General features: G+C 39.6%; 1 pseudogene; it reads right to left on the bottom strand.

The window, feature by feature from the left end:
* Window positions 1-650: 650 nt before the first annotated feature.
* Window positions 651-1,577, bottom strand: LOC116874037 (annotated as a pseudogene).
* Window positions 1,578-9,996: the final 8,419 nt, after the last annotated feature.

Consider the following 9,996-nt stretch of genomic DNA (forward strand, 5'->3'; position numbering starts at 1 on the left):
GCCCTTCAACAGACAAATGGATAAAGAAGATGTGGTCCATATATACAACGGAGTACTATGCCTCCATCAGAAAGGATGAATACCCAACTTTTGTATCAACATGGATGTGATGGGAGGAAATAATGCTGAGTGAAATAAGTCAAGTAGAGAGTGTCAATTATCATATGGTTTCACTTATTTGTGTAGCATAAGGAGGACATTGGGAGAAGGAGAGAAGTGTGTTGGGGGAAATCTCTGGGGGAGAGAAAGTATGAGAGACTATGGACTCTGAGAAACAAACTGAGGGTTTTGAAGGGAAGCCAGGTGAGGGGATAGGTGAGCCTGGTGGTGGGTATTAAGGAGGGCATATATTGCATGGAGCACTAGGTGTGGTGTAAAATCAATAAATCATGGAACACTGAAAAAATAAAATTAAGAATAAAAGAAAATGGAGAAAGAGGAACTGTCTGCATATCAGACAGAGCTGAGGCTTAATAAAGTAATAAAGTAAGTGCTTAAGTGTATGGAGAAGTTGAACTCAAACAAATGGAAATTCTAGGAAATAAAGAGAAGGAGCAGATTATACTTCCTTGGTCTGATAGAAGAATAGTTTCTGGCTCTAAGTCTGTGAGCAATCATGGGCACTTCTTCAGCCCCAGGACAAATGGCTCTTACTTCACTGTAATCCCAATGATCCTTCTCAGAGCCCTCTTTACGTCTCTGTTCCTCAGACTGTAGATTAAGGGGTTCAGCATGGGTGTGGCCACCGTGTACATCACTGAGGCCACTACACTTGCTTAGGATCTCTGGGTAGAAGCTGAGCTAAGGCATACTCCTAGGCTGGTACAATAAAATAAGGAGACAACCAAGAGGTGAGATGTACAGGTGGAAAATGCTTTATACTTGCCCTGAGCTGACGATATCCCAAGTGTGGAGGAAACTTTCTTAAAATAAGAATAAAGGATCCCAGTGAGGGGATTGCCAGCCAGCAACATATTTGCAATATACATCACCATGTCATTAAGAAAGATGTCTGAACAGGCAAGTTGGACCACCTGATTGATTTCACAGAAAAAGTGGGAGATTTCCACCAATATACAGAAGGACAGCCATAAAACCATTAAGCTTTGTAATAAGGAATTCAGGGCATTCATGGTCCAAGATACCAGAACCAGCAGTGCACAGAGCTGGGGATTCATGATGACTATATAGTGCAGGGGGTGACAGATGGTCACAAATCGGTCATAGGCTGTCACAGCCAGGAAAAAGGCATCAATCCTGCAAAGAGTAAGAATAAGTATATTTGAGTGATGCAGCCTGCATGGGTTATAACTCTGCTCTGAATCTGGATGTTCCACAGCATCTTGGGGATGGTGGTGGTGGTGAAGCAGATGTCTACAAAAGACAGGCTGGCCAGGAAGAATTACATGGGGGTGTGAAGGTGGGAGTCAAAGCCGAAGGCTAGCATGATGAGCAGGTTTCCAATCACAGTGATCACATACATGGAGAGGAAAAGCCCAAATATGAGGGGCTGCAGTTCTGGTTTCTCTGAAAAATCCCAAAAGAAAAAATTCTGACATTCTGGTATCATTTCCAAGTTCTATGTGGTCGAGGTGACTGCCAGGAAACAAAAACTAACATAACTAATTTTTTCAATAATGAATATTATAAGCACCATTGAAATTACACAGTTTGTATTTTACATTCAAAAGTGAATATACATAGCTTTTGTACAGAACTTGTCCCTTGTTGGGACACCCCCTTCCCATGCCAGCTCTGAATAGGAATGTACACCCCACACATGGTCTTTTGCCCAAGCACTTATGTGTTCTATACTTTCAAATAGACATTCTGTCATATGTTTGAGGAATAAACTTGAGTACTGACTAACCTCCAGGCAAAGAGTACAGGTATTTAAAAAAAAAAAAAAGGCTGCACAGTTTAAGAATGGAGATGGTAAGCAAATAGAAGATCAGATAGAGTATCAGAAGGTGATAGGTGCTATGAAGAAAAAGCTGTTATAAAGGGAAGAGTGCATGGATGTGTTGTTTTTTTACTGGTTGCTAAGGTAGACAAAAACACATTTCCACAGAGGCTCCAAGGGAGAAACAGCAGGAGACACAAGATTATCCACGGAAGTATGTGCCAAACAATGGAACAGTGTGAAGGCTTTGAGAAAAGACTGGATTTCTTAAATTAATTTTTAAAACTTGAGTGTGGTTGGCACACTATGTTATATTACTTTTGGGCGCACAACACAGTGACACAACAAGTTTAAACATTGCACTGTGTTCACTGCATGTGGAGCTTCCATCTTTCACCACACAACTCTATGACGGTATCACTGACTGTATTCCCTAGGCTGTGGCTTTTATTCCCATGATTCATTAACTCTTTAACTGGAGACCACTCCTCTTCACCATTCTGCTTTTCATTTGTTCATTTATTGTTTAAAAAAAATCAAAACTCAAGCTATGAGGAGGCAAGATGGCAAAAGAGTAGACGACCTCGTTTTATCTGGACCCTTGAATTTAACTAGATAACTATCAAATCATCTGAACACCCATGAATTCACCTGGAATGTAAGAAAATAATACTGGAACTCTAAAAGTAGAAGTGTGACCAATTTTTGAAATGTAGGAGGTGCAGAGAAATGAATCTGAAGGGAGATATCAGAAGATAAATGGTGGGAGGAGGGAGTCTACTTATGCCAGCTTCCAGAAAGTGATATAGCCCCAGGGGCCCAAATCAGAACCCTTAGAAATCTGCTCCAGTAAGAGACACCACTGTCTGACAGGTTCTCAGGTAGAAATGGGCAGAATTCTATGTGGGACAGCATGGTCTCAGGATTCCTGGAGTCACAGAACTAGCAGGGGTGCCTGAGTTCCCAAGCATTGGAGCAGAAAAACTGGTTATAGTCAGCGAGCACACGAGGGGGCTCTCAGCTGGGTCTGCCATAAACTATGATCTGTGGTCTACTGGGAAACTGCTCTCCACCTCAGGACCCTACAGAGAACTGGAATATGGGGACCCTCTACCATCTCCTGGACTGCCTGGGATGGTGATGAACTTGGAAGCAGTAATTCTCACCAAGGTTGTAGTCAATAGGATCCAACAGTACACTAAAAGGATTATTCACCAAGACCAATTGGGATTTATTCCTGGACTGCAAGGGTGGTTCAACATCCCAAATTATTCAGTGTGATACCACATTAAATAAAAAAAAAGAAAAGAAAAGAAAAAAAGAAATGAAGGAAGGAAGGAAAGGAAATGGAAAGGAAAGAAAAGGAAGGACAGGAACCATATGATCCTCTCAATTGATGCAGAAAAAGCATTTGGCAAAATACAACGTCCTTTCCTGATTAAAACTCTCCAAAGGTAGGATAGAGGTAACATGCCATCTATGAAAAGCTCATAGTGAATATAATTCACAAGGCCAAAAACAGACTTTTCCCCTAAAGTCAGGAAGATGACAGGGATGCCCACACTCAACACTTTTGTTCAACATATTATAAGTTCGAGCCTCAGCAATAAAAGATACAAAAGGCATCTGAATTGACAAAGAAGTCACACTCCCACTCTTTAAAGATGACATGATACTTAATGTGGAAAATCAAAAAGACTCCACCCCAAATATGTGAGAACTTACACAGCAACTCAGCAACACAGCAGGATACAAAATCAATGCACAGAAATCGGTTGCATTTCTATACACTAACAATGAGACTGAAGAAAGATAAATTAAGGTATCAATCCCATTTACAACTGTGTCAAAAACCGTAAGATACCTAGCAATGAACCTAACCTAAGAGGTAATGATCTGTCCTCTAAATACTACAGTGCACTTATGGAAGTAATTTAGAACACAAAGAGATGGAAAATCATTTCATGCTCATGGATTGGAAAAATAAATATTGTTTAGATGTCCATGCTACCCAGAGAAATCTACACATTCAAAGCAGTCCATATAAAAATAACATCAACATTTTTCTGAGCTGGAATAAGCAATCCTACAATTTGTATGGAACCAGAAAAGACCCTGAATCACCAGGGTAATGTTGAAAAAGAAAACTGAAGCAGGGGGCATCACGTTGCCTGACACCATGCTATATTACAAAGCTGTGTTCACCAAGACAGCATGGTATTAGCACAAAAACAGACACATAGATCAGTGGAACAGTATAGAGAGCACAGAAAGGGACCCTTAGCTCTATAAACTAATCTTCCACCAAGCAGAGAATACCCAGTGGAAAAAAGTCAGTATCTTCAATAAATGGTGCTGGGAAAATTGGACAGTCACATGAAGAAGAATGTGACTGGATCATTCTTTTACACCATACAAAAGACAAACTCAAAATGTATGAAAGACCTAAATGTGAGATAGGAATCCATCAAAATCCTAAAGAACAACACAGGCAACAACGTTTATGACCTTGGCCACAGCTACTTCTTGCTAGACACATCTCTGAAGACAAGAGAAACAAAAGCTAAAGTGAACTACTGGGATTTCATCAAGAGAAAATTTTTGCACAGCAAAGGAAATAGTCAATAAAACTAAAAGGCAACCTACAGAATGGGAGATATTTGCAAATGATATTACAGTTAAAGAGCTAGTATCTAAAATCTATAGAGAACTTATTAAACTCAACACACACACACACACACACACACACAATCCAGCCAGGAAATGAACAGAAGACGTGAACAGACATTTATCTAAAGAAGACATACAAATGGCCAACAGACATATTTTTAAAATGCTCAACATCACTTCTTATCAGGGAAATATAAATCAAAACCACAATGAGATACCACCTTACACCAGTTAGGATGGCTAAAATTAACAAGACAGGGAACAACAAATGTTGGCAAGGATTTGGTGAAGGGGAACCCTCTTACACCATTTGATGGGAATGTAAGCTGGTACAGCTACTCTGGAAAACGGTATGGATGTTCCCTAGGAAGCTAAAAATAGAGCTACTATATGACCCAGTAATTGCACTCCTGGGTATTTATCCCAAATATACAAACATAGTGAAATGAAGGAGTGCCTGCACCCCAATATTCATAGCAGCAATGTCTGCAATAGCCAAACTGTGGAAGGAACCCAGATGTCCTTGGACAGATGAATGTATAAAGAAGATGCGGTTCATATATACAATGGAATATTACTCAGTGAGCAGAAAGGATGACTACCTATCATTTACATTGATATGGTTGGAACTAGAAGGCATTATGCTATGTGAAATAAGTGATAAAAGAGAAAGATAATTATCATGGTTTCACTAATGGGTGGAATATAAGAAATAGTGCAGAGGATTATAAGGGAAGGGAGGGAAAACTGAATGGGAAGAAATCGGAGGAGGAGACAAACCACAAGAGACTCTTAAATCTGGGAAAGTAACTAAGGGTTTCTGAAGAGGAGTTGGGTAAGGGAATGGGACAGCTGGGTGATGAGCATTAAGGGGGGCACATGACATGATGAGCATTGGATGTTATATGCAGCTGATAAGCATCTGAACTAATGATGTAGTATTTTTGGCTAATTAAATTTAAATAAAAAGAAAAATAGAATTTATAAAAGTAAAAATCAATGCTCAAAAGAAACCAGTGTGTAGAGGGGAGTGATCAAGTGGGAGAGTGATGAGAGGTGGTGGATGAGAATGTTCAAGAATGGAGTGGCCTAGTACTGATGAAACTTCAAGACACAAGGACCCCACTCCTTCACATGGTGTACCTTGCACATTATAAATTTTGTTTCCATGGAATTATTGAATGGAAATGATGCCCCTTCTTATTGTCATAGATTTCATAGGTAATAATCTGGCACCTGTATTTTAAGGGTTACAGATTACAGCAATGAGTTACAGAACCCCTGCCTTGATAAATGCTGATGTTACCCACACAAGGGCACACAAACACACACACACACACACACACACACACACACACACACACACTATGGCCCTCTGGGACCATGGCTGTTCTCAATCCCAGCCAAGGTAACTAGGTAAACAATGATATGAGGCAAGATGACAACATTGCATTGTCTTGCCCCTAAAAAATGTAAAACTGCATCCAAATTCCAGTAGTTAAGTCTCCTATGAACATGTGATCTTGGGCCTCCAATTTAATATGACCATTTTGTATCCAGTATTTAAAGAAACATAAAAAAATCAGTTCCAAAATTTTGAGGAAGAAACGTGGGTAGAAATATCTAATAAGCTCAGGTGGCCCCTAGAGATGGTGAAGAGGAGCAAACGTCCTGGTTCTAGCAATACTCTAACAGCAGTTATGGCACCTTCTAGTATTCTGATACACAGAATAATAAAACAGCAAAAGACAGTTTATCCAAAAGAAAAAGTAGGCACGTGTTTATGTCGTGAAGACATCTTACCAATTGAACATTCCACCAGAATAACAAGAAAAGAGAAGACACCCACAATTCACAAAAAGAAATACACACAATACAACAAAAGTGAGGGATTTTAAAAGATTATTTGCTAAAAGAACTTTTCTAAGTGACATAAAATGCAAAACTTCTGTAACTAGAAACTTGGGTTTTGAATTTTGGATCCAGCCATGTTTGCTATTTGAACTTCGAGCACAACCAAACTGTTCAAATTTTAATATCCTCCCCCAAATAGTAGGGCTAGCGCTGTCCATCTGTCTCATGTGGTTAACAGATTTAGGGTATACATGGAAAGAGCTTAGCATAGTTCTTCCGTGTTGATAATGAGTGCTTACCACTGGTAATGAGATTTGGCTGTTTTCTCTTCTCTCAATGTCCCCATCACTTCCCCACCTCTGGGTTCCCAGTTCCACAGCCTTATTTCAGTCCCTTGTCATCTCTCCACCTACCACAGGCTGGTGCCCTCTAGCCAATATTCATATTTATCCAGGGAGATCTTTATTGCAGTTAAGTTACTGACAATTCTCCAAATTAACCCCTCCCTGGTAACCCCCTGCTAGAAACTGCATCCCAAATTCCATATTCCAAATTCCCACCATCTTCCCACTCATGCCACCTCACCCTAATCAATTTCACAAACATTGAACTTGAGTTGTAGATTCATCTGAAGCCCCAGTCTCCAGGCTCAGAGACTCAATACATGTGCAGCTCTCTGCTTGGCGTCCTTCACTGGTCTATTTGGCATCATTCACCTCCTCTCTGCCTTCACAATCCCATTGCCTCTTTCAGCCACCATATAGTACATTAGTTTTGTCATAGTGTTCAACAATTAATTAGTTGCATATAACAACCAGTGCTCATCACAACACGTGCCCTCCTTAATACCCAGTCAATTACCCATTCCACCACAACCCTCCCTTATGAAACTCTCAGTTTGTTTCCTGGAGTCCTTAGTCCCTCATGGTTTGACTCCCTCTCTGATTTCTCCACCTTAAGTTTTCCCTCCCTTTCCCTATGGTCCTCCATGTTATTTCTTATGTTCCACATATGAGTGAAACCATATGATAATTGTCTTTCTCTTCTTGACATATTTGACTTAGCATAATCCCCTGCAGTCCCAACTTTATTGAGGCAAATGGTGGGTGTCCATTCTTTCTGATGGCTGAGTAATATTCCATTGTATATATGTAACACTTCTTTTTTTTTCTTCCCCTTCTCCTCCTCCTCCTCCTCCTCCTCCTCCTCCTCCTCCTCCTTCTTCTTCTTCTTCTTCTTCTTCCATTTCAGGAGAGTGTGTAGCAGATTTTAATGAAGTTAAGTCCTGCCTGAAGACCTTGATTTTAGTTTTCTAAATGGCTGGCTCTTTTCTTTCCCATTATTTTTTTATAAATTTAATTTTATTTTTTCAGGGTTCCAAGATTCATTGTGTAACACATCTTCTTTATCCATTCATATGTTGAAGGGCATCATGCCTCCTTCCTCAGTTTTGCTGTTGTGGATATTGCTGCTATGAACATTGGGGTGCATGAGCCCCTTCTTTTCACCACTTCTCTATTTTGAGGTAAATACCTCATAGTGCAATTACTGAGTCATAGCGTAGCTCTATTTTTAACTTTTTGAGGAACATCCGTATTTTTTTCCAAAATGACTGTACCAGCTTACATTCCCACCAACAGTGTGGGACATGGTTCCCCTTTCTCCACATGCTACCCAATATTTGTTGATTCCATCCTTGTTCATTTTTGTCACTCTAACTGGTGTAAGGTGGTATCTCATTGTGTCTTTGATCTGAATTTCCCTGATGGCTAACACTATTGAACATTTTTTCATGTGTCTGTTAGCCATCTGTATGTCTTCTTTGCAGAAGTATCTGTTCATGTGTTCTGACCATTTTTTGACTTATTTGTTTTTTGGGTGTTGAGTTTGAGAAGTTCTTTATGTATCTTGGATACCAGCCCTTTATCTGTAATGTCATTTGCAAATATCTTCTCCCATTCCGTGGGTTGCCTCTTGGTTTCGTTGACTGTTTCCTTTGTTATGCAGAAGCTTCTAAACTTGATGAAGTCCCAGAAGTTCATTTTGTTTTTGTTTCCCTTGCCTTTGGACATGTGTCTTGCAAGAAGTTAATGTGGCTGATATTAAAGAGGTCACTGCCTATGTTGTCCTCTAGGATTTTGATGGATCCTGTCTCACAGTGAAGTCTATCATCCATTTTGAATTTATCTTTGTGTATGGTGTAAGAGAATGGTCTAGTTTTATTCTTCTGTGTGTAGGGTTTCCCTGACACCATTTATTGAAGAAACTGTTCCCCTTCCCCATTGGATTTTTTTTTCCTGATTTTTCAAAGATTAGTTGACGGTAGAGTGGAAGGTCCATTTCTGGAGTCTCTATTCTGTTCCAGTGATCTCTGTGGATCTGTGTCTGTTTTTCTTTCAATACCACACTGTCCTCATGATCACAGCTTTGTAATATAGCTTGAAGTCACACAACGTGATGTCCTCAGGTTTGTATTTCTTTTTCAACATCCCCTTGGTGATTTGGGGTCTTTTCTTGTTCTATACAAATTTTAAGATTCTTTGTTCCAGGAACTCTGAAAAATGCCAATAGTATTTTAACAAGGATAGCATTGAAAGTGTTTAATGCTCTGGACAGCATGGACTTTTTTTTGCCTTTATTTATTCTTTTTTATTATTAACATACTATGTATTATTTGTTTCAGGAGTACAGATACATGACTCATCAGTCTTACACAACACACAGCACTCACCACAATATATATCCTCCTCAAAGTCCATCACCCAGCCAGTCCTCCCTCACTTCCCTCCAGCAACCCTCAGTTTGTTTCCAGAGATTAGGAGTCTCTTATGTCTTTTTCTCTGGTTTCATATTGTGTCATTTTTTTCTCTCTTCCTCTATGATCTTCTGCCTTTATTCTTAAATTTCTCTTATCAGTGAGATCATATGATAATTGTATTTCTTTTTTTTGCATTTTAGTGTTTCTTTTTTTTTAATTTCTTTTTAGCGTAACAATATTCATTGTTTTTGCACCACACGCAGTGCTCCATGCAATCTGTACCCTCTCTAATACCCACCACCTGGTTCCCCCAACCTCCCAACCCCGCCCCTTCAAAACCCTCAGATTGTTTTTCAGAGTCCATAGTCTCTCATGGTTCACCTCCCCTTCCAGTTTCCCCCAACTCCCTTCTCCTCTCCATCTCCCCTTGTCCTCCACAGCATAGACATTTTAAAAATGTTTATTCTTCTAATCCATGGCAGTGGAATGTTTTTCCATCTCTTTTTGTTTTCCCCAAGTTCTGTCATAAGTGTTCTACAGTTTCTGGAGTATAGATCCTTTACTTTTTTTTGTCTAGGTTTATTCCTAGGTATCTTATGGTTTTTAGTGTTATTGTAAATGGAATGGATTCCTTACTTTCTCTTTCTACAGTTAACATTGGTAGTGCATAGAAGTGCATTGATTTTGTATCCTGCCAAATTGCTGAATTGCTCTATGAGCTCTAGTAGTTTGGGAGAGGAGACTTTTGGGATTTCCATGTAAAATATCAGGTCATCTGAAGAGAGAGAGTTTGACTTCTTATTTGCCAATT

The sequence above is a fragment of the Lontra canadensis genome, unplaced genomic scaffold (genome assembly GCF_010015895.1).
Source record: "Lontra canadensis isolate GAN:19392208 unplaced genomic scaffold, GSC_riverotter_1.0 scaffold35, whole genome shotgun sequence".
Lineage (NCBI taxonomy): Eukaryota > Metazoa > Chordata > Mammalia > Carnivora > Mustelidae > Lontra > Lontra canadensis.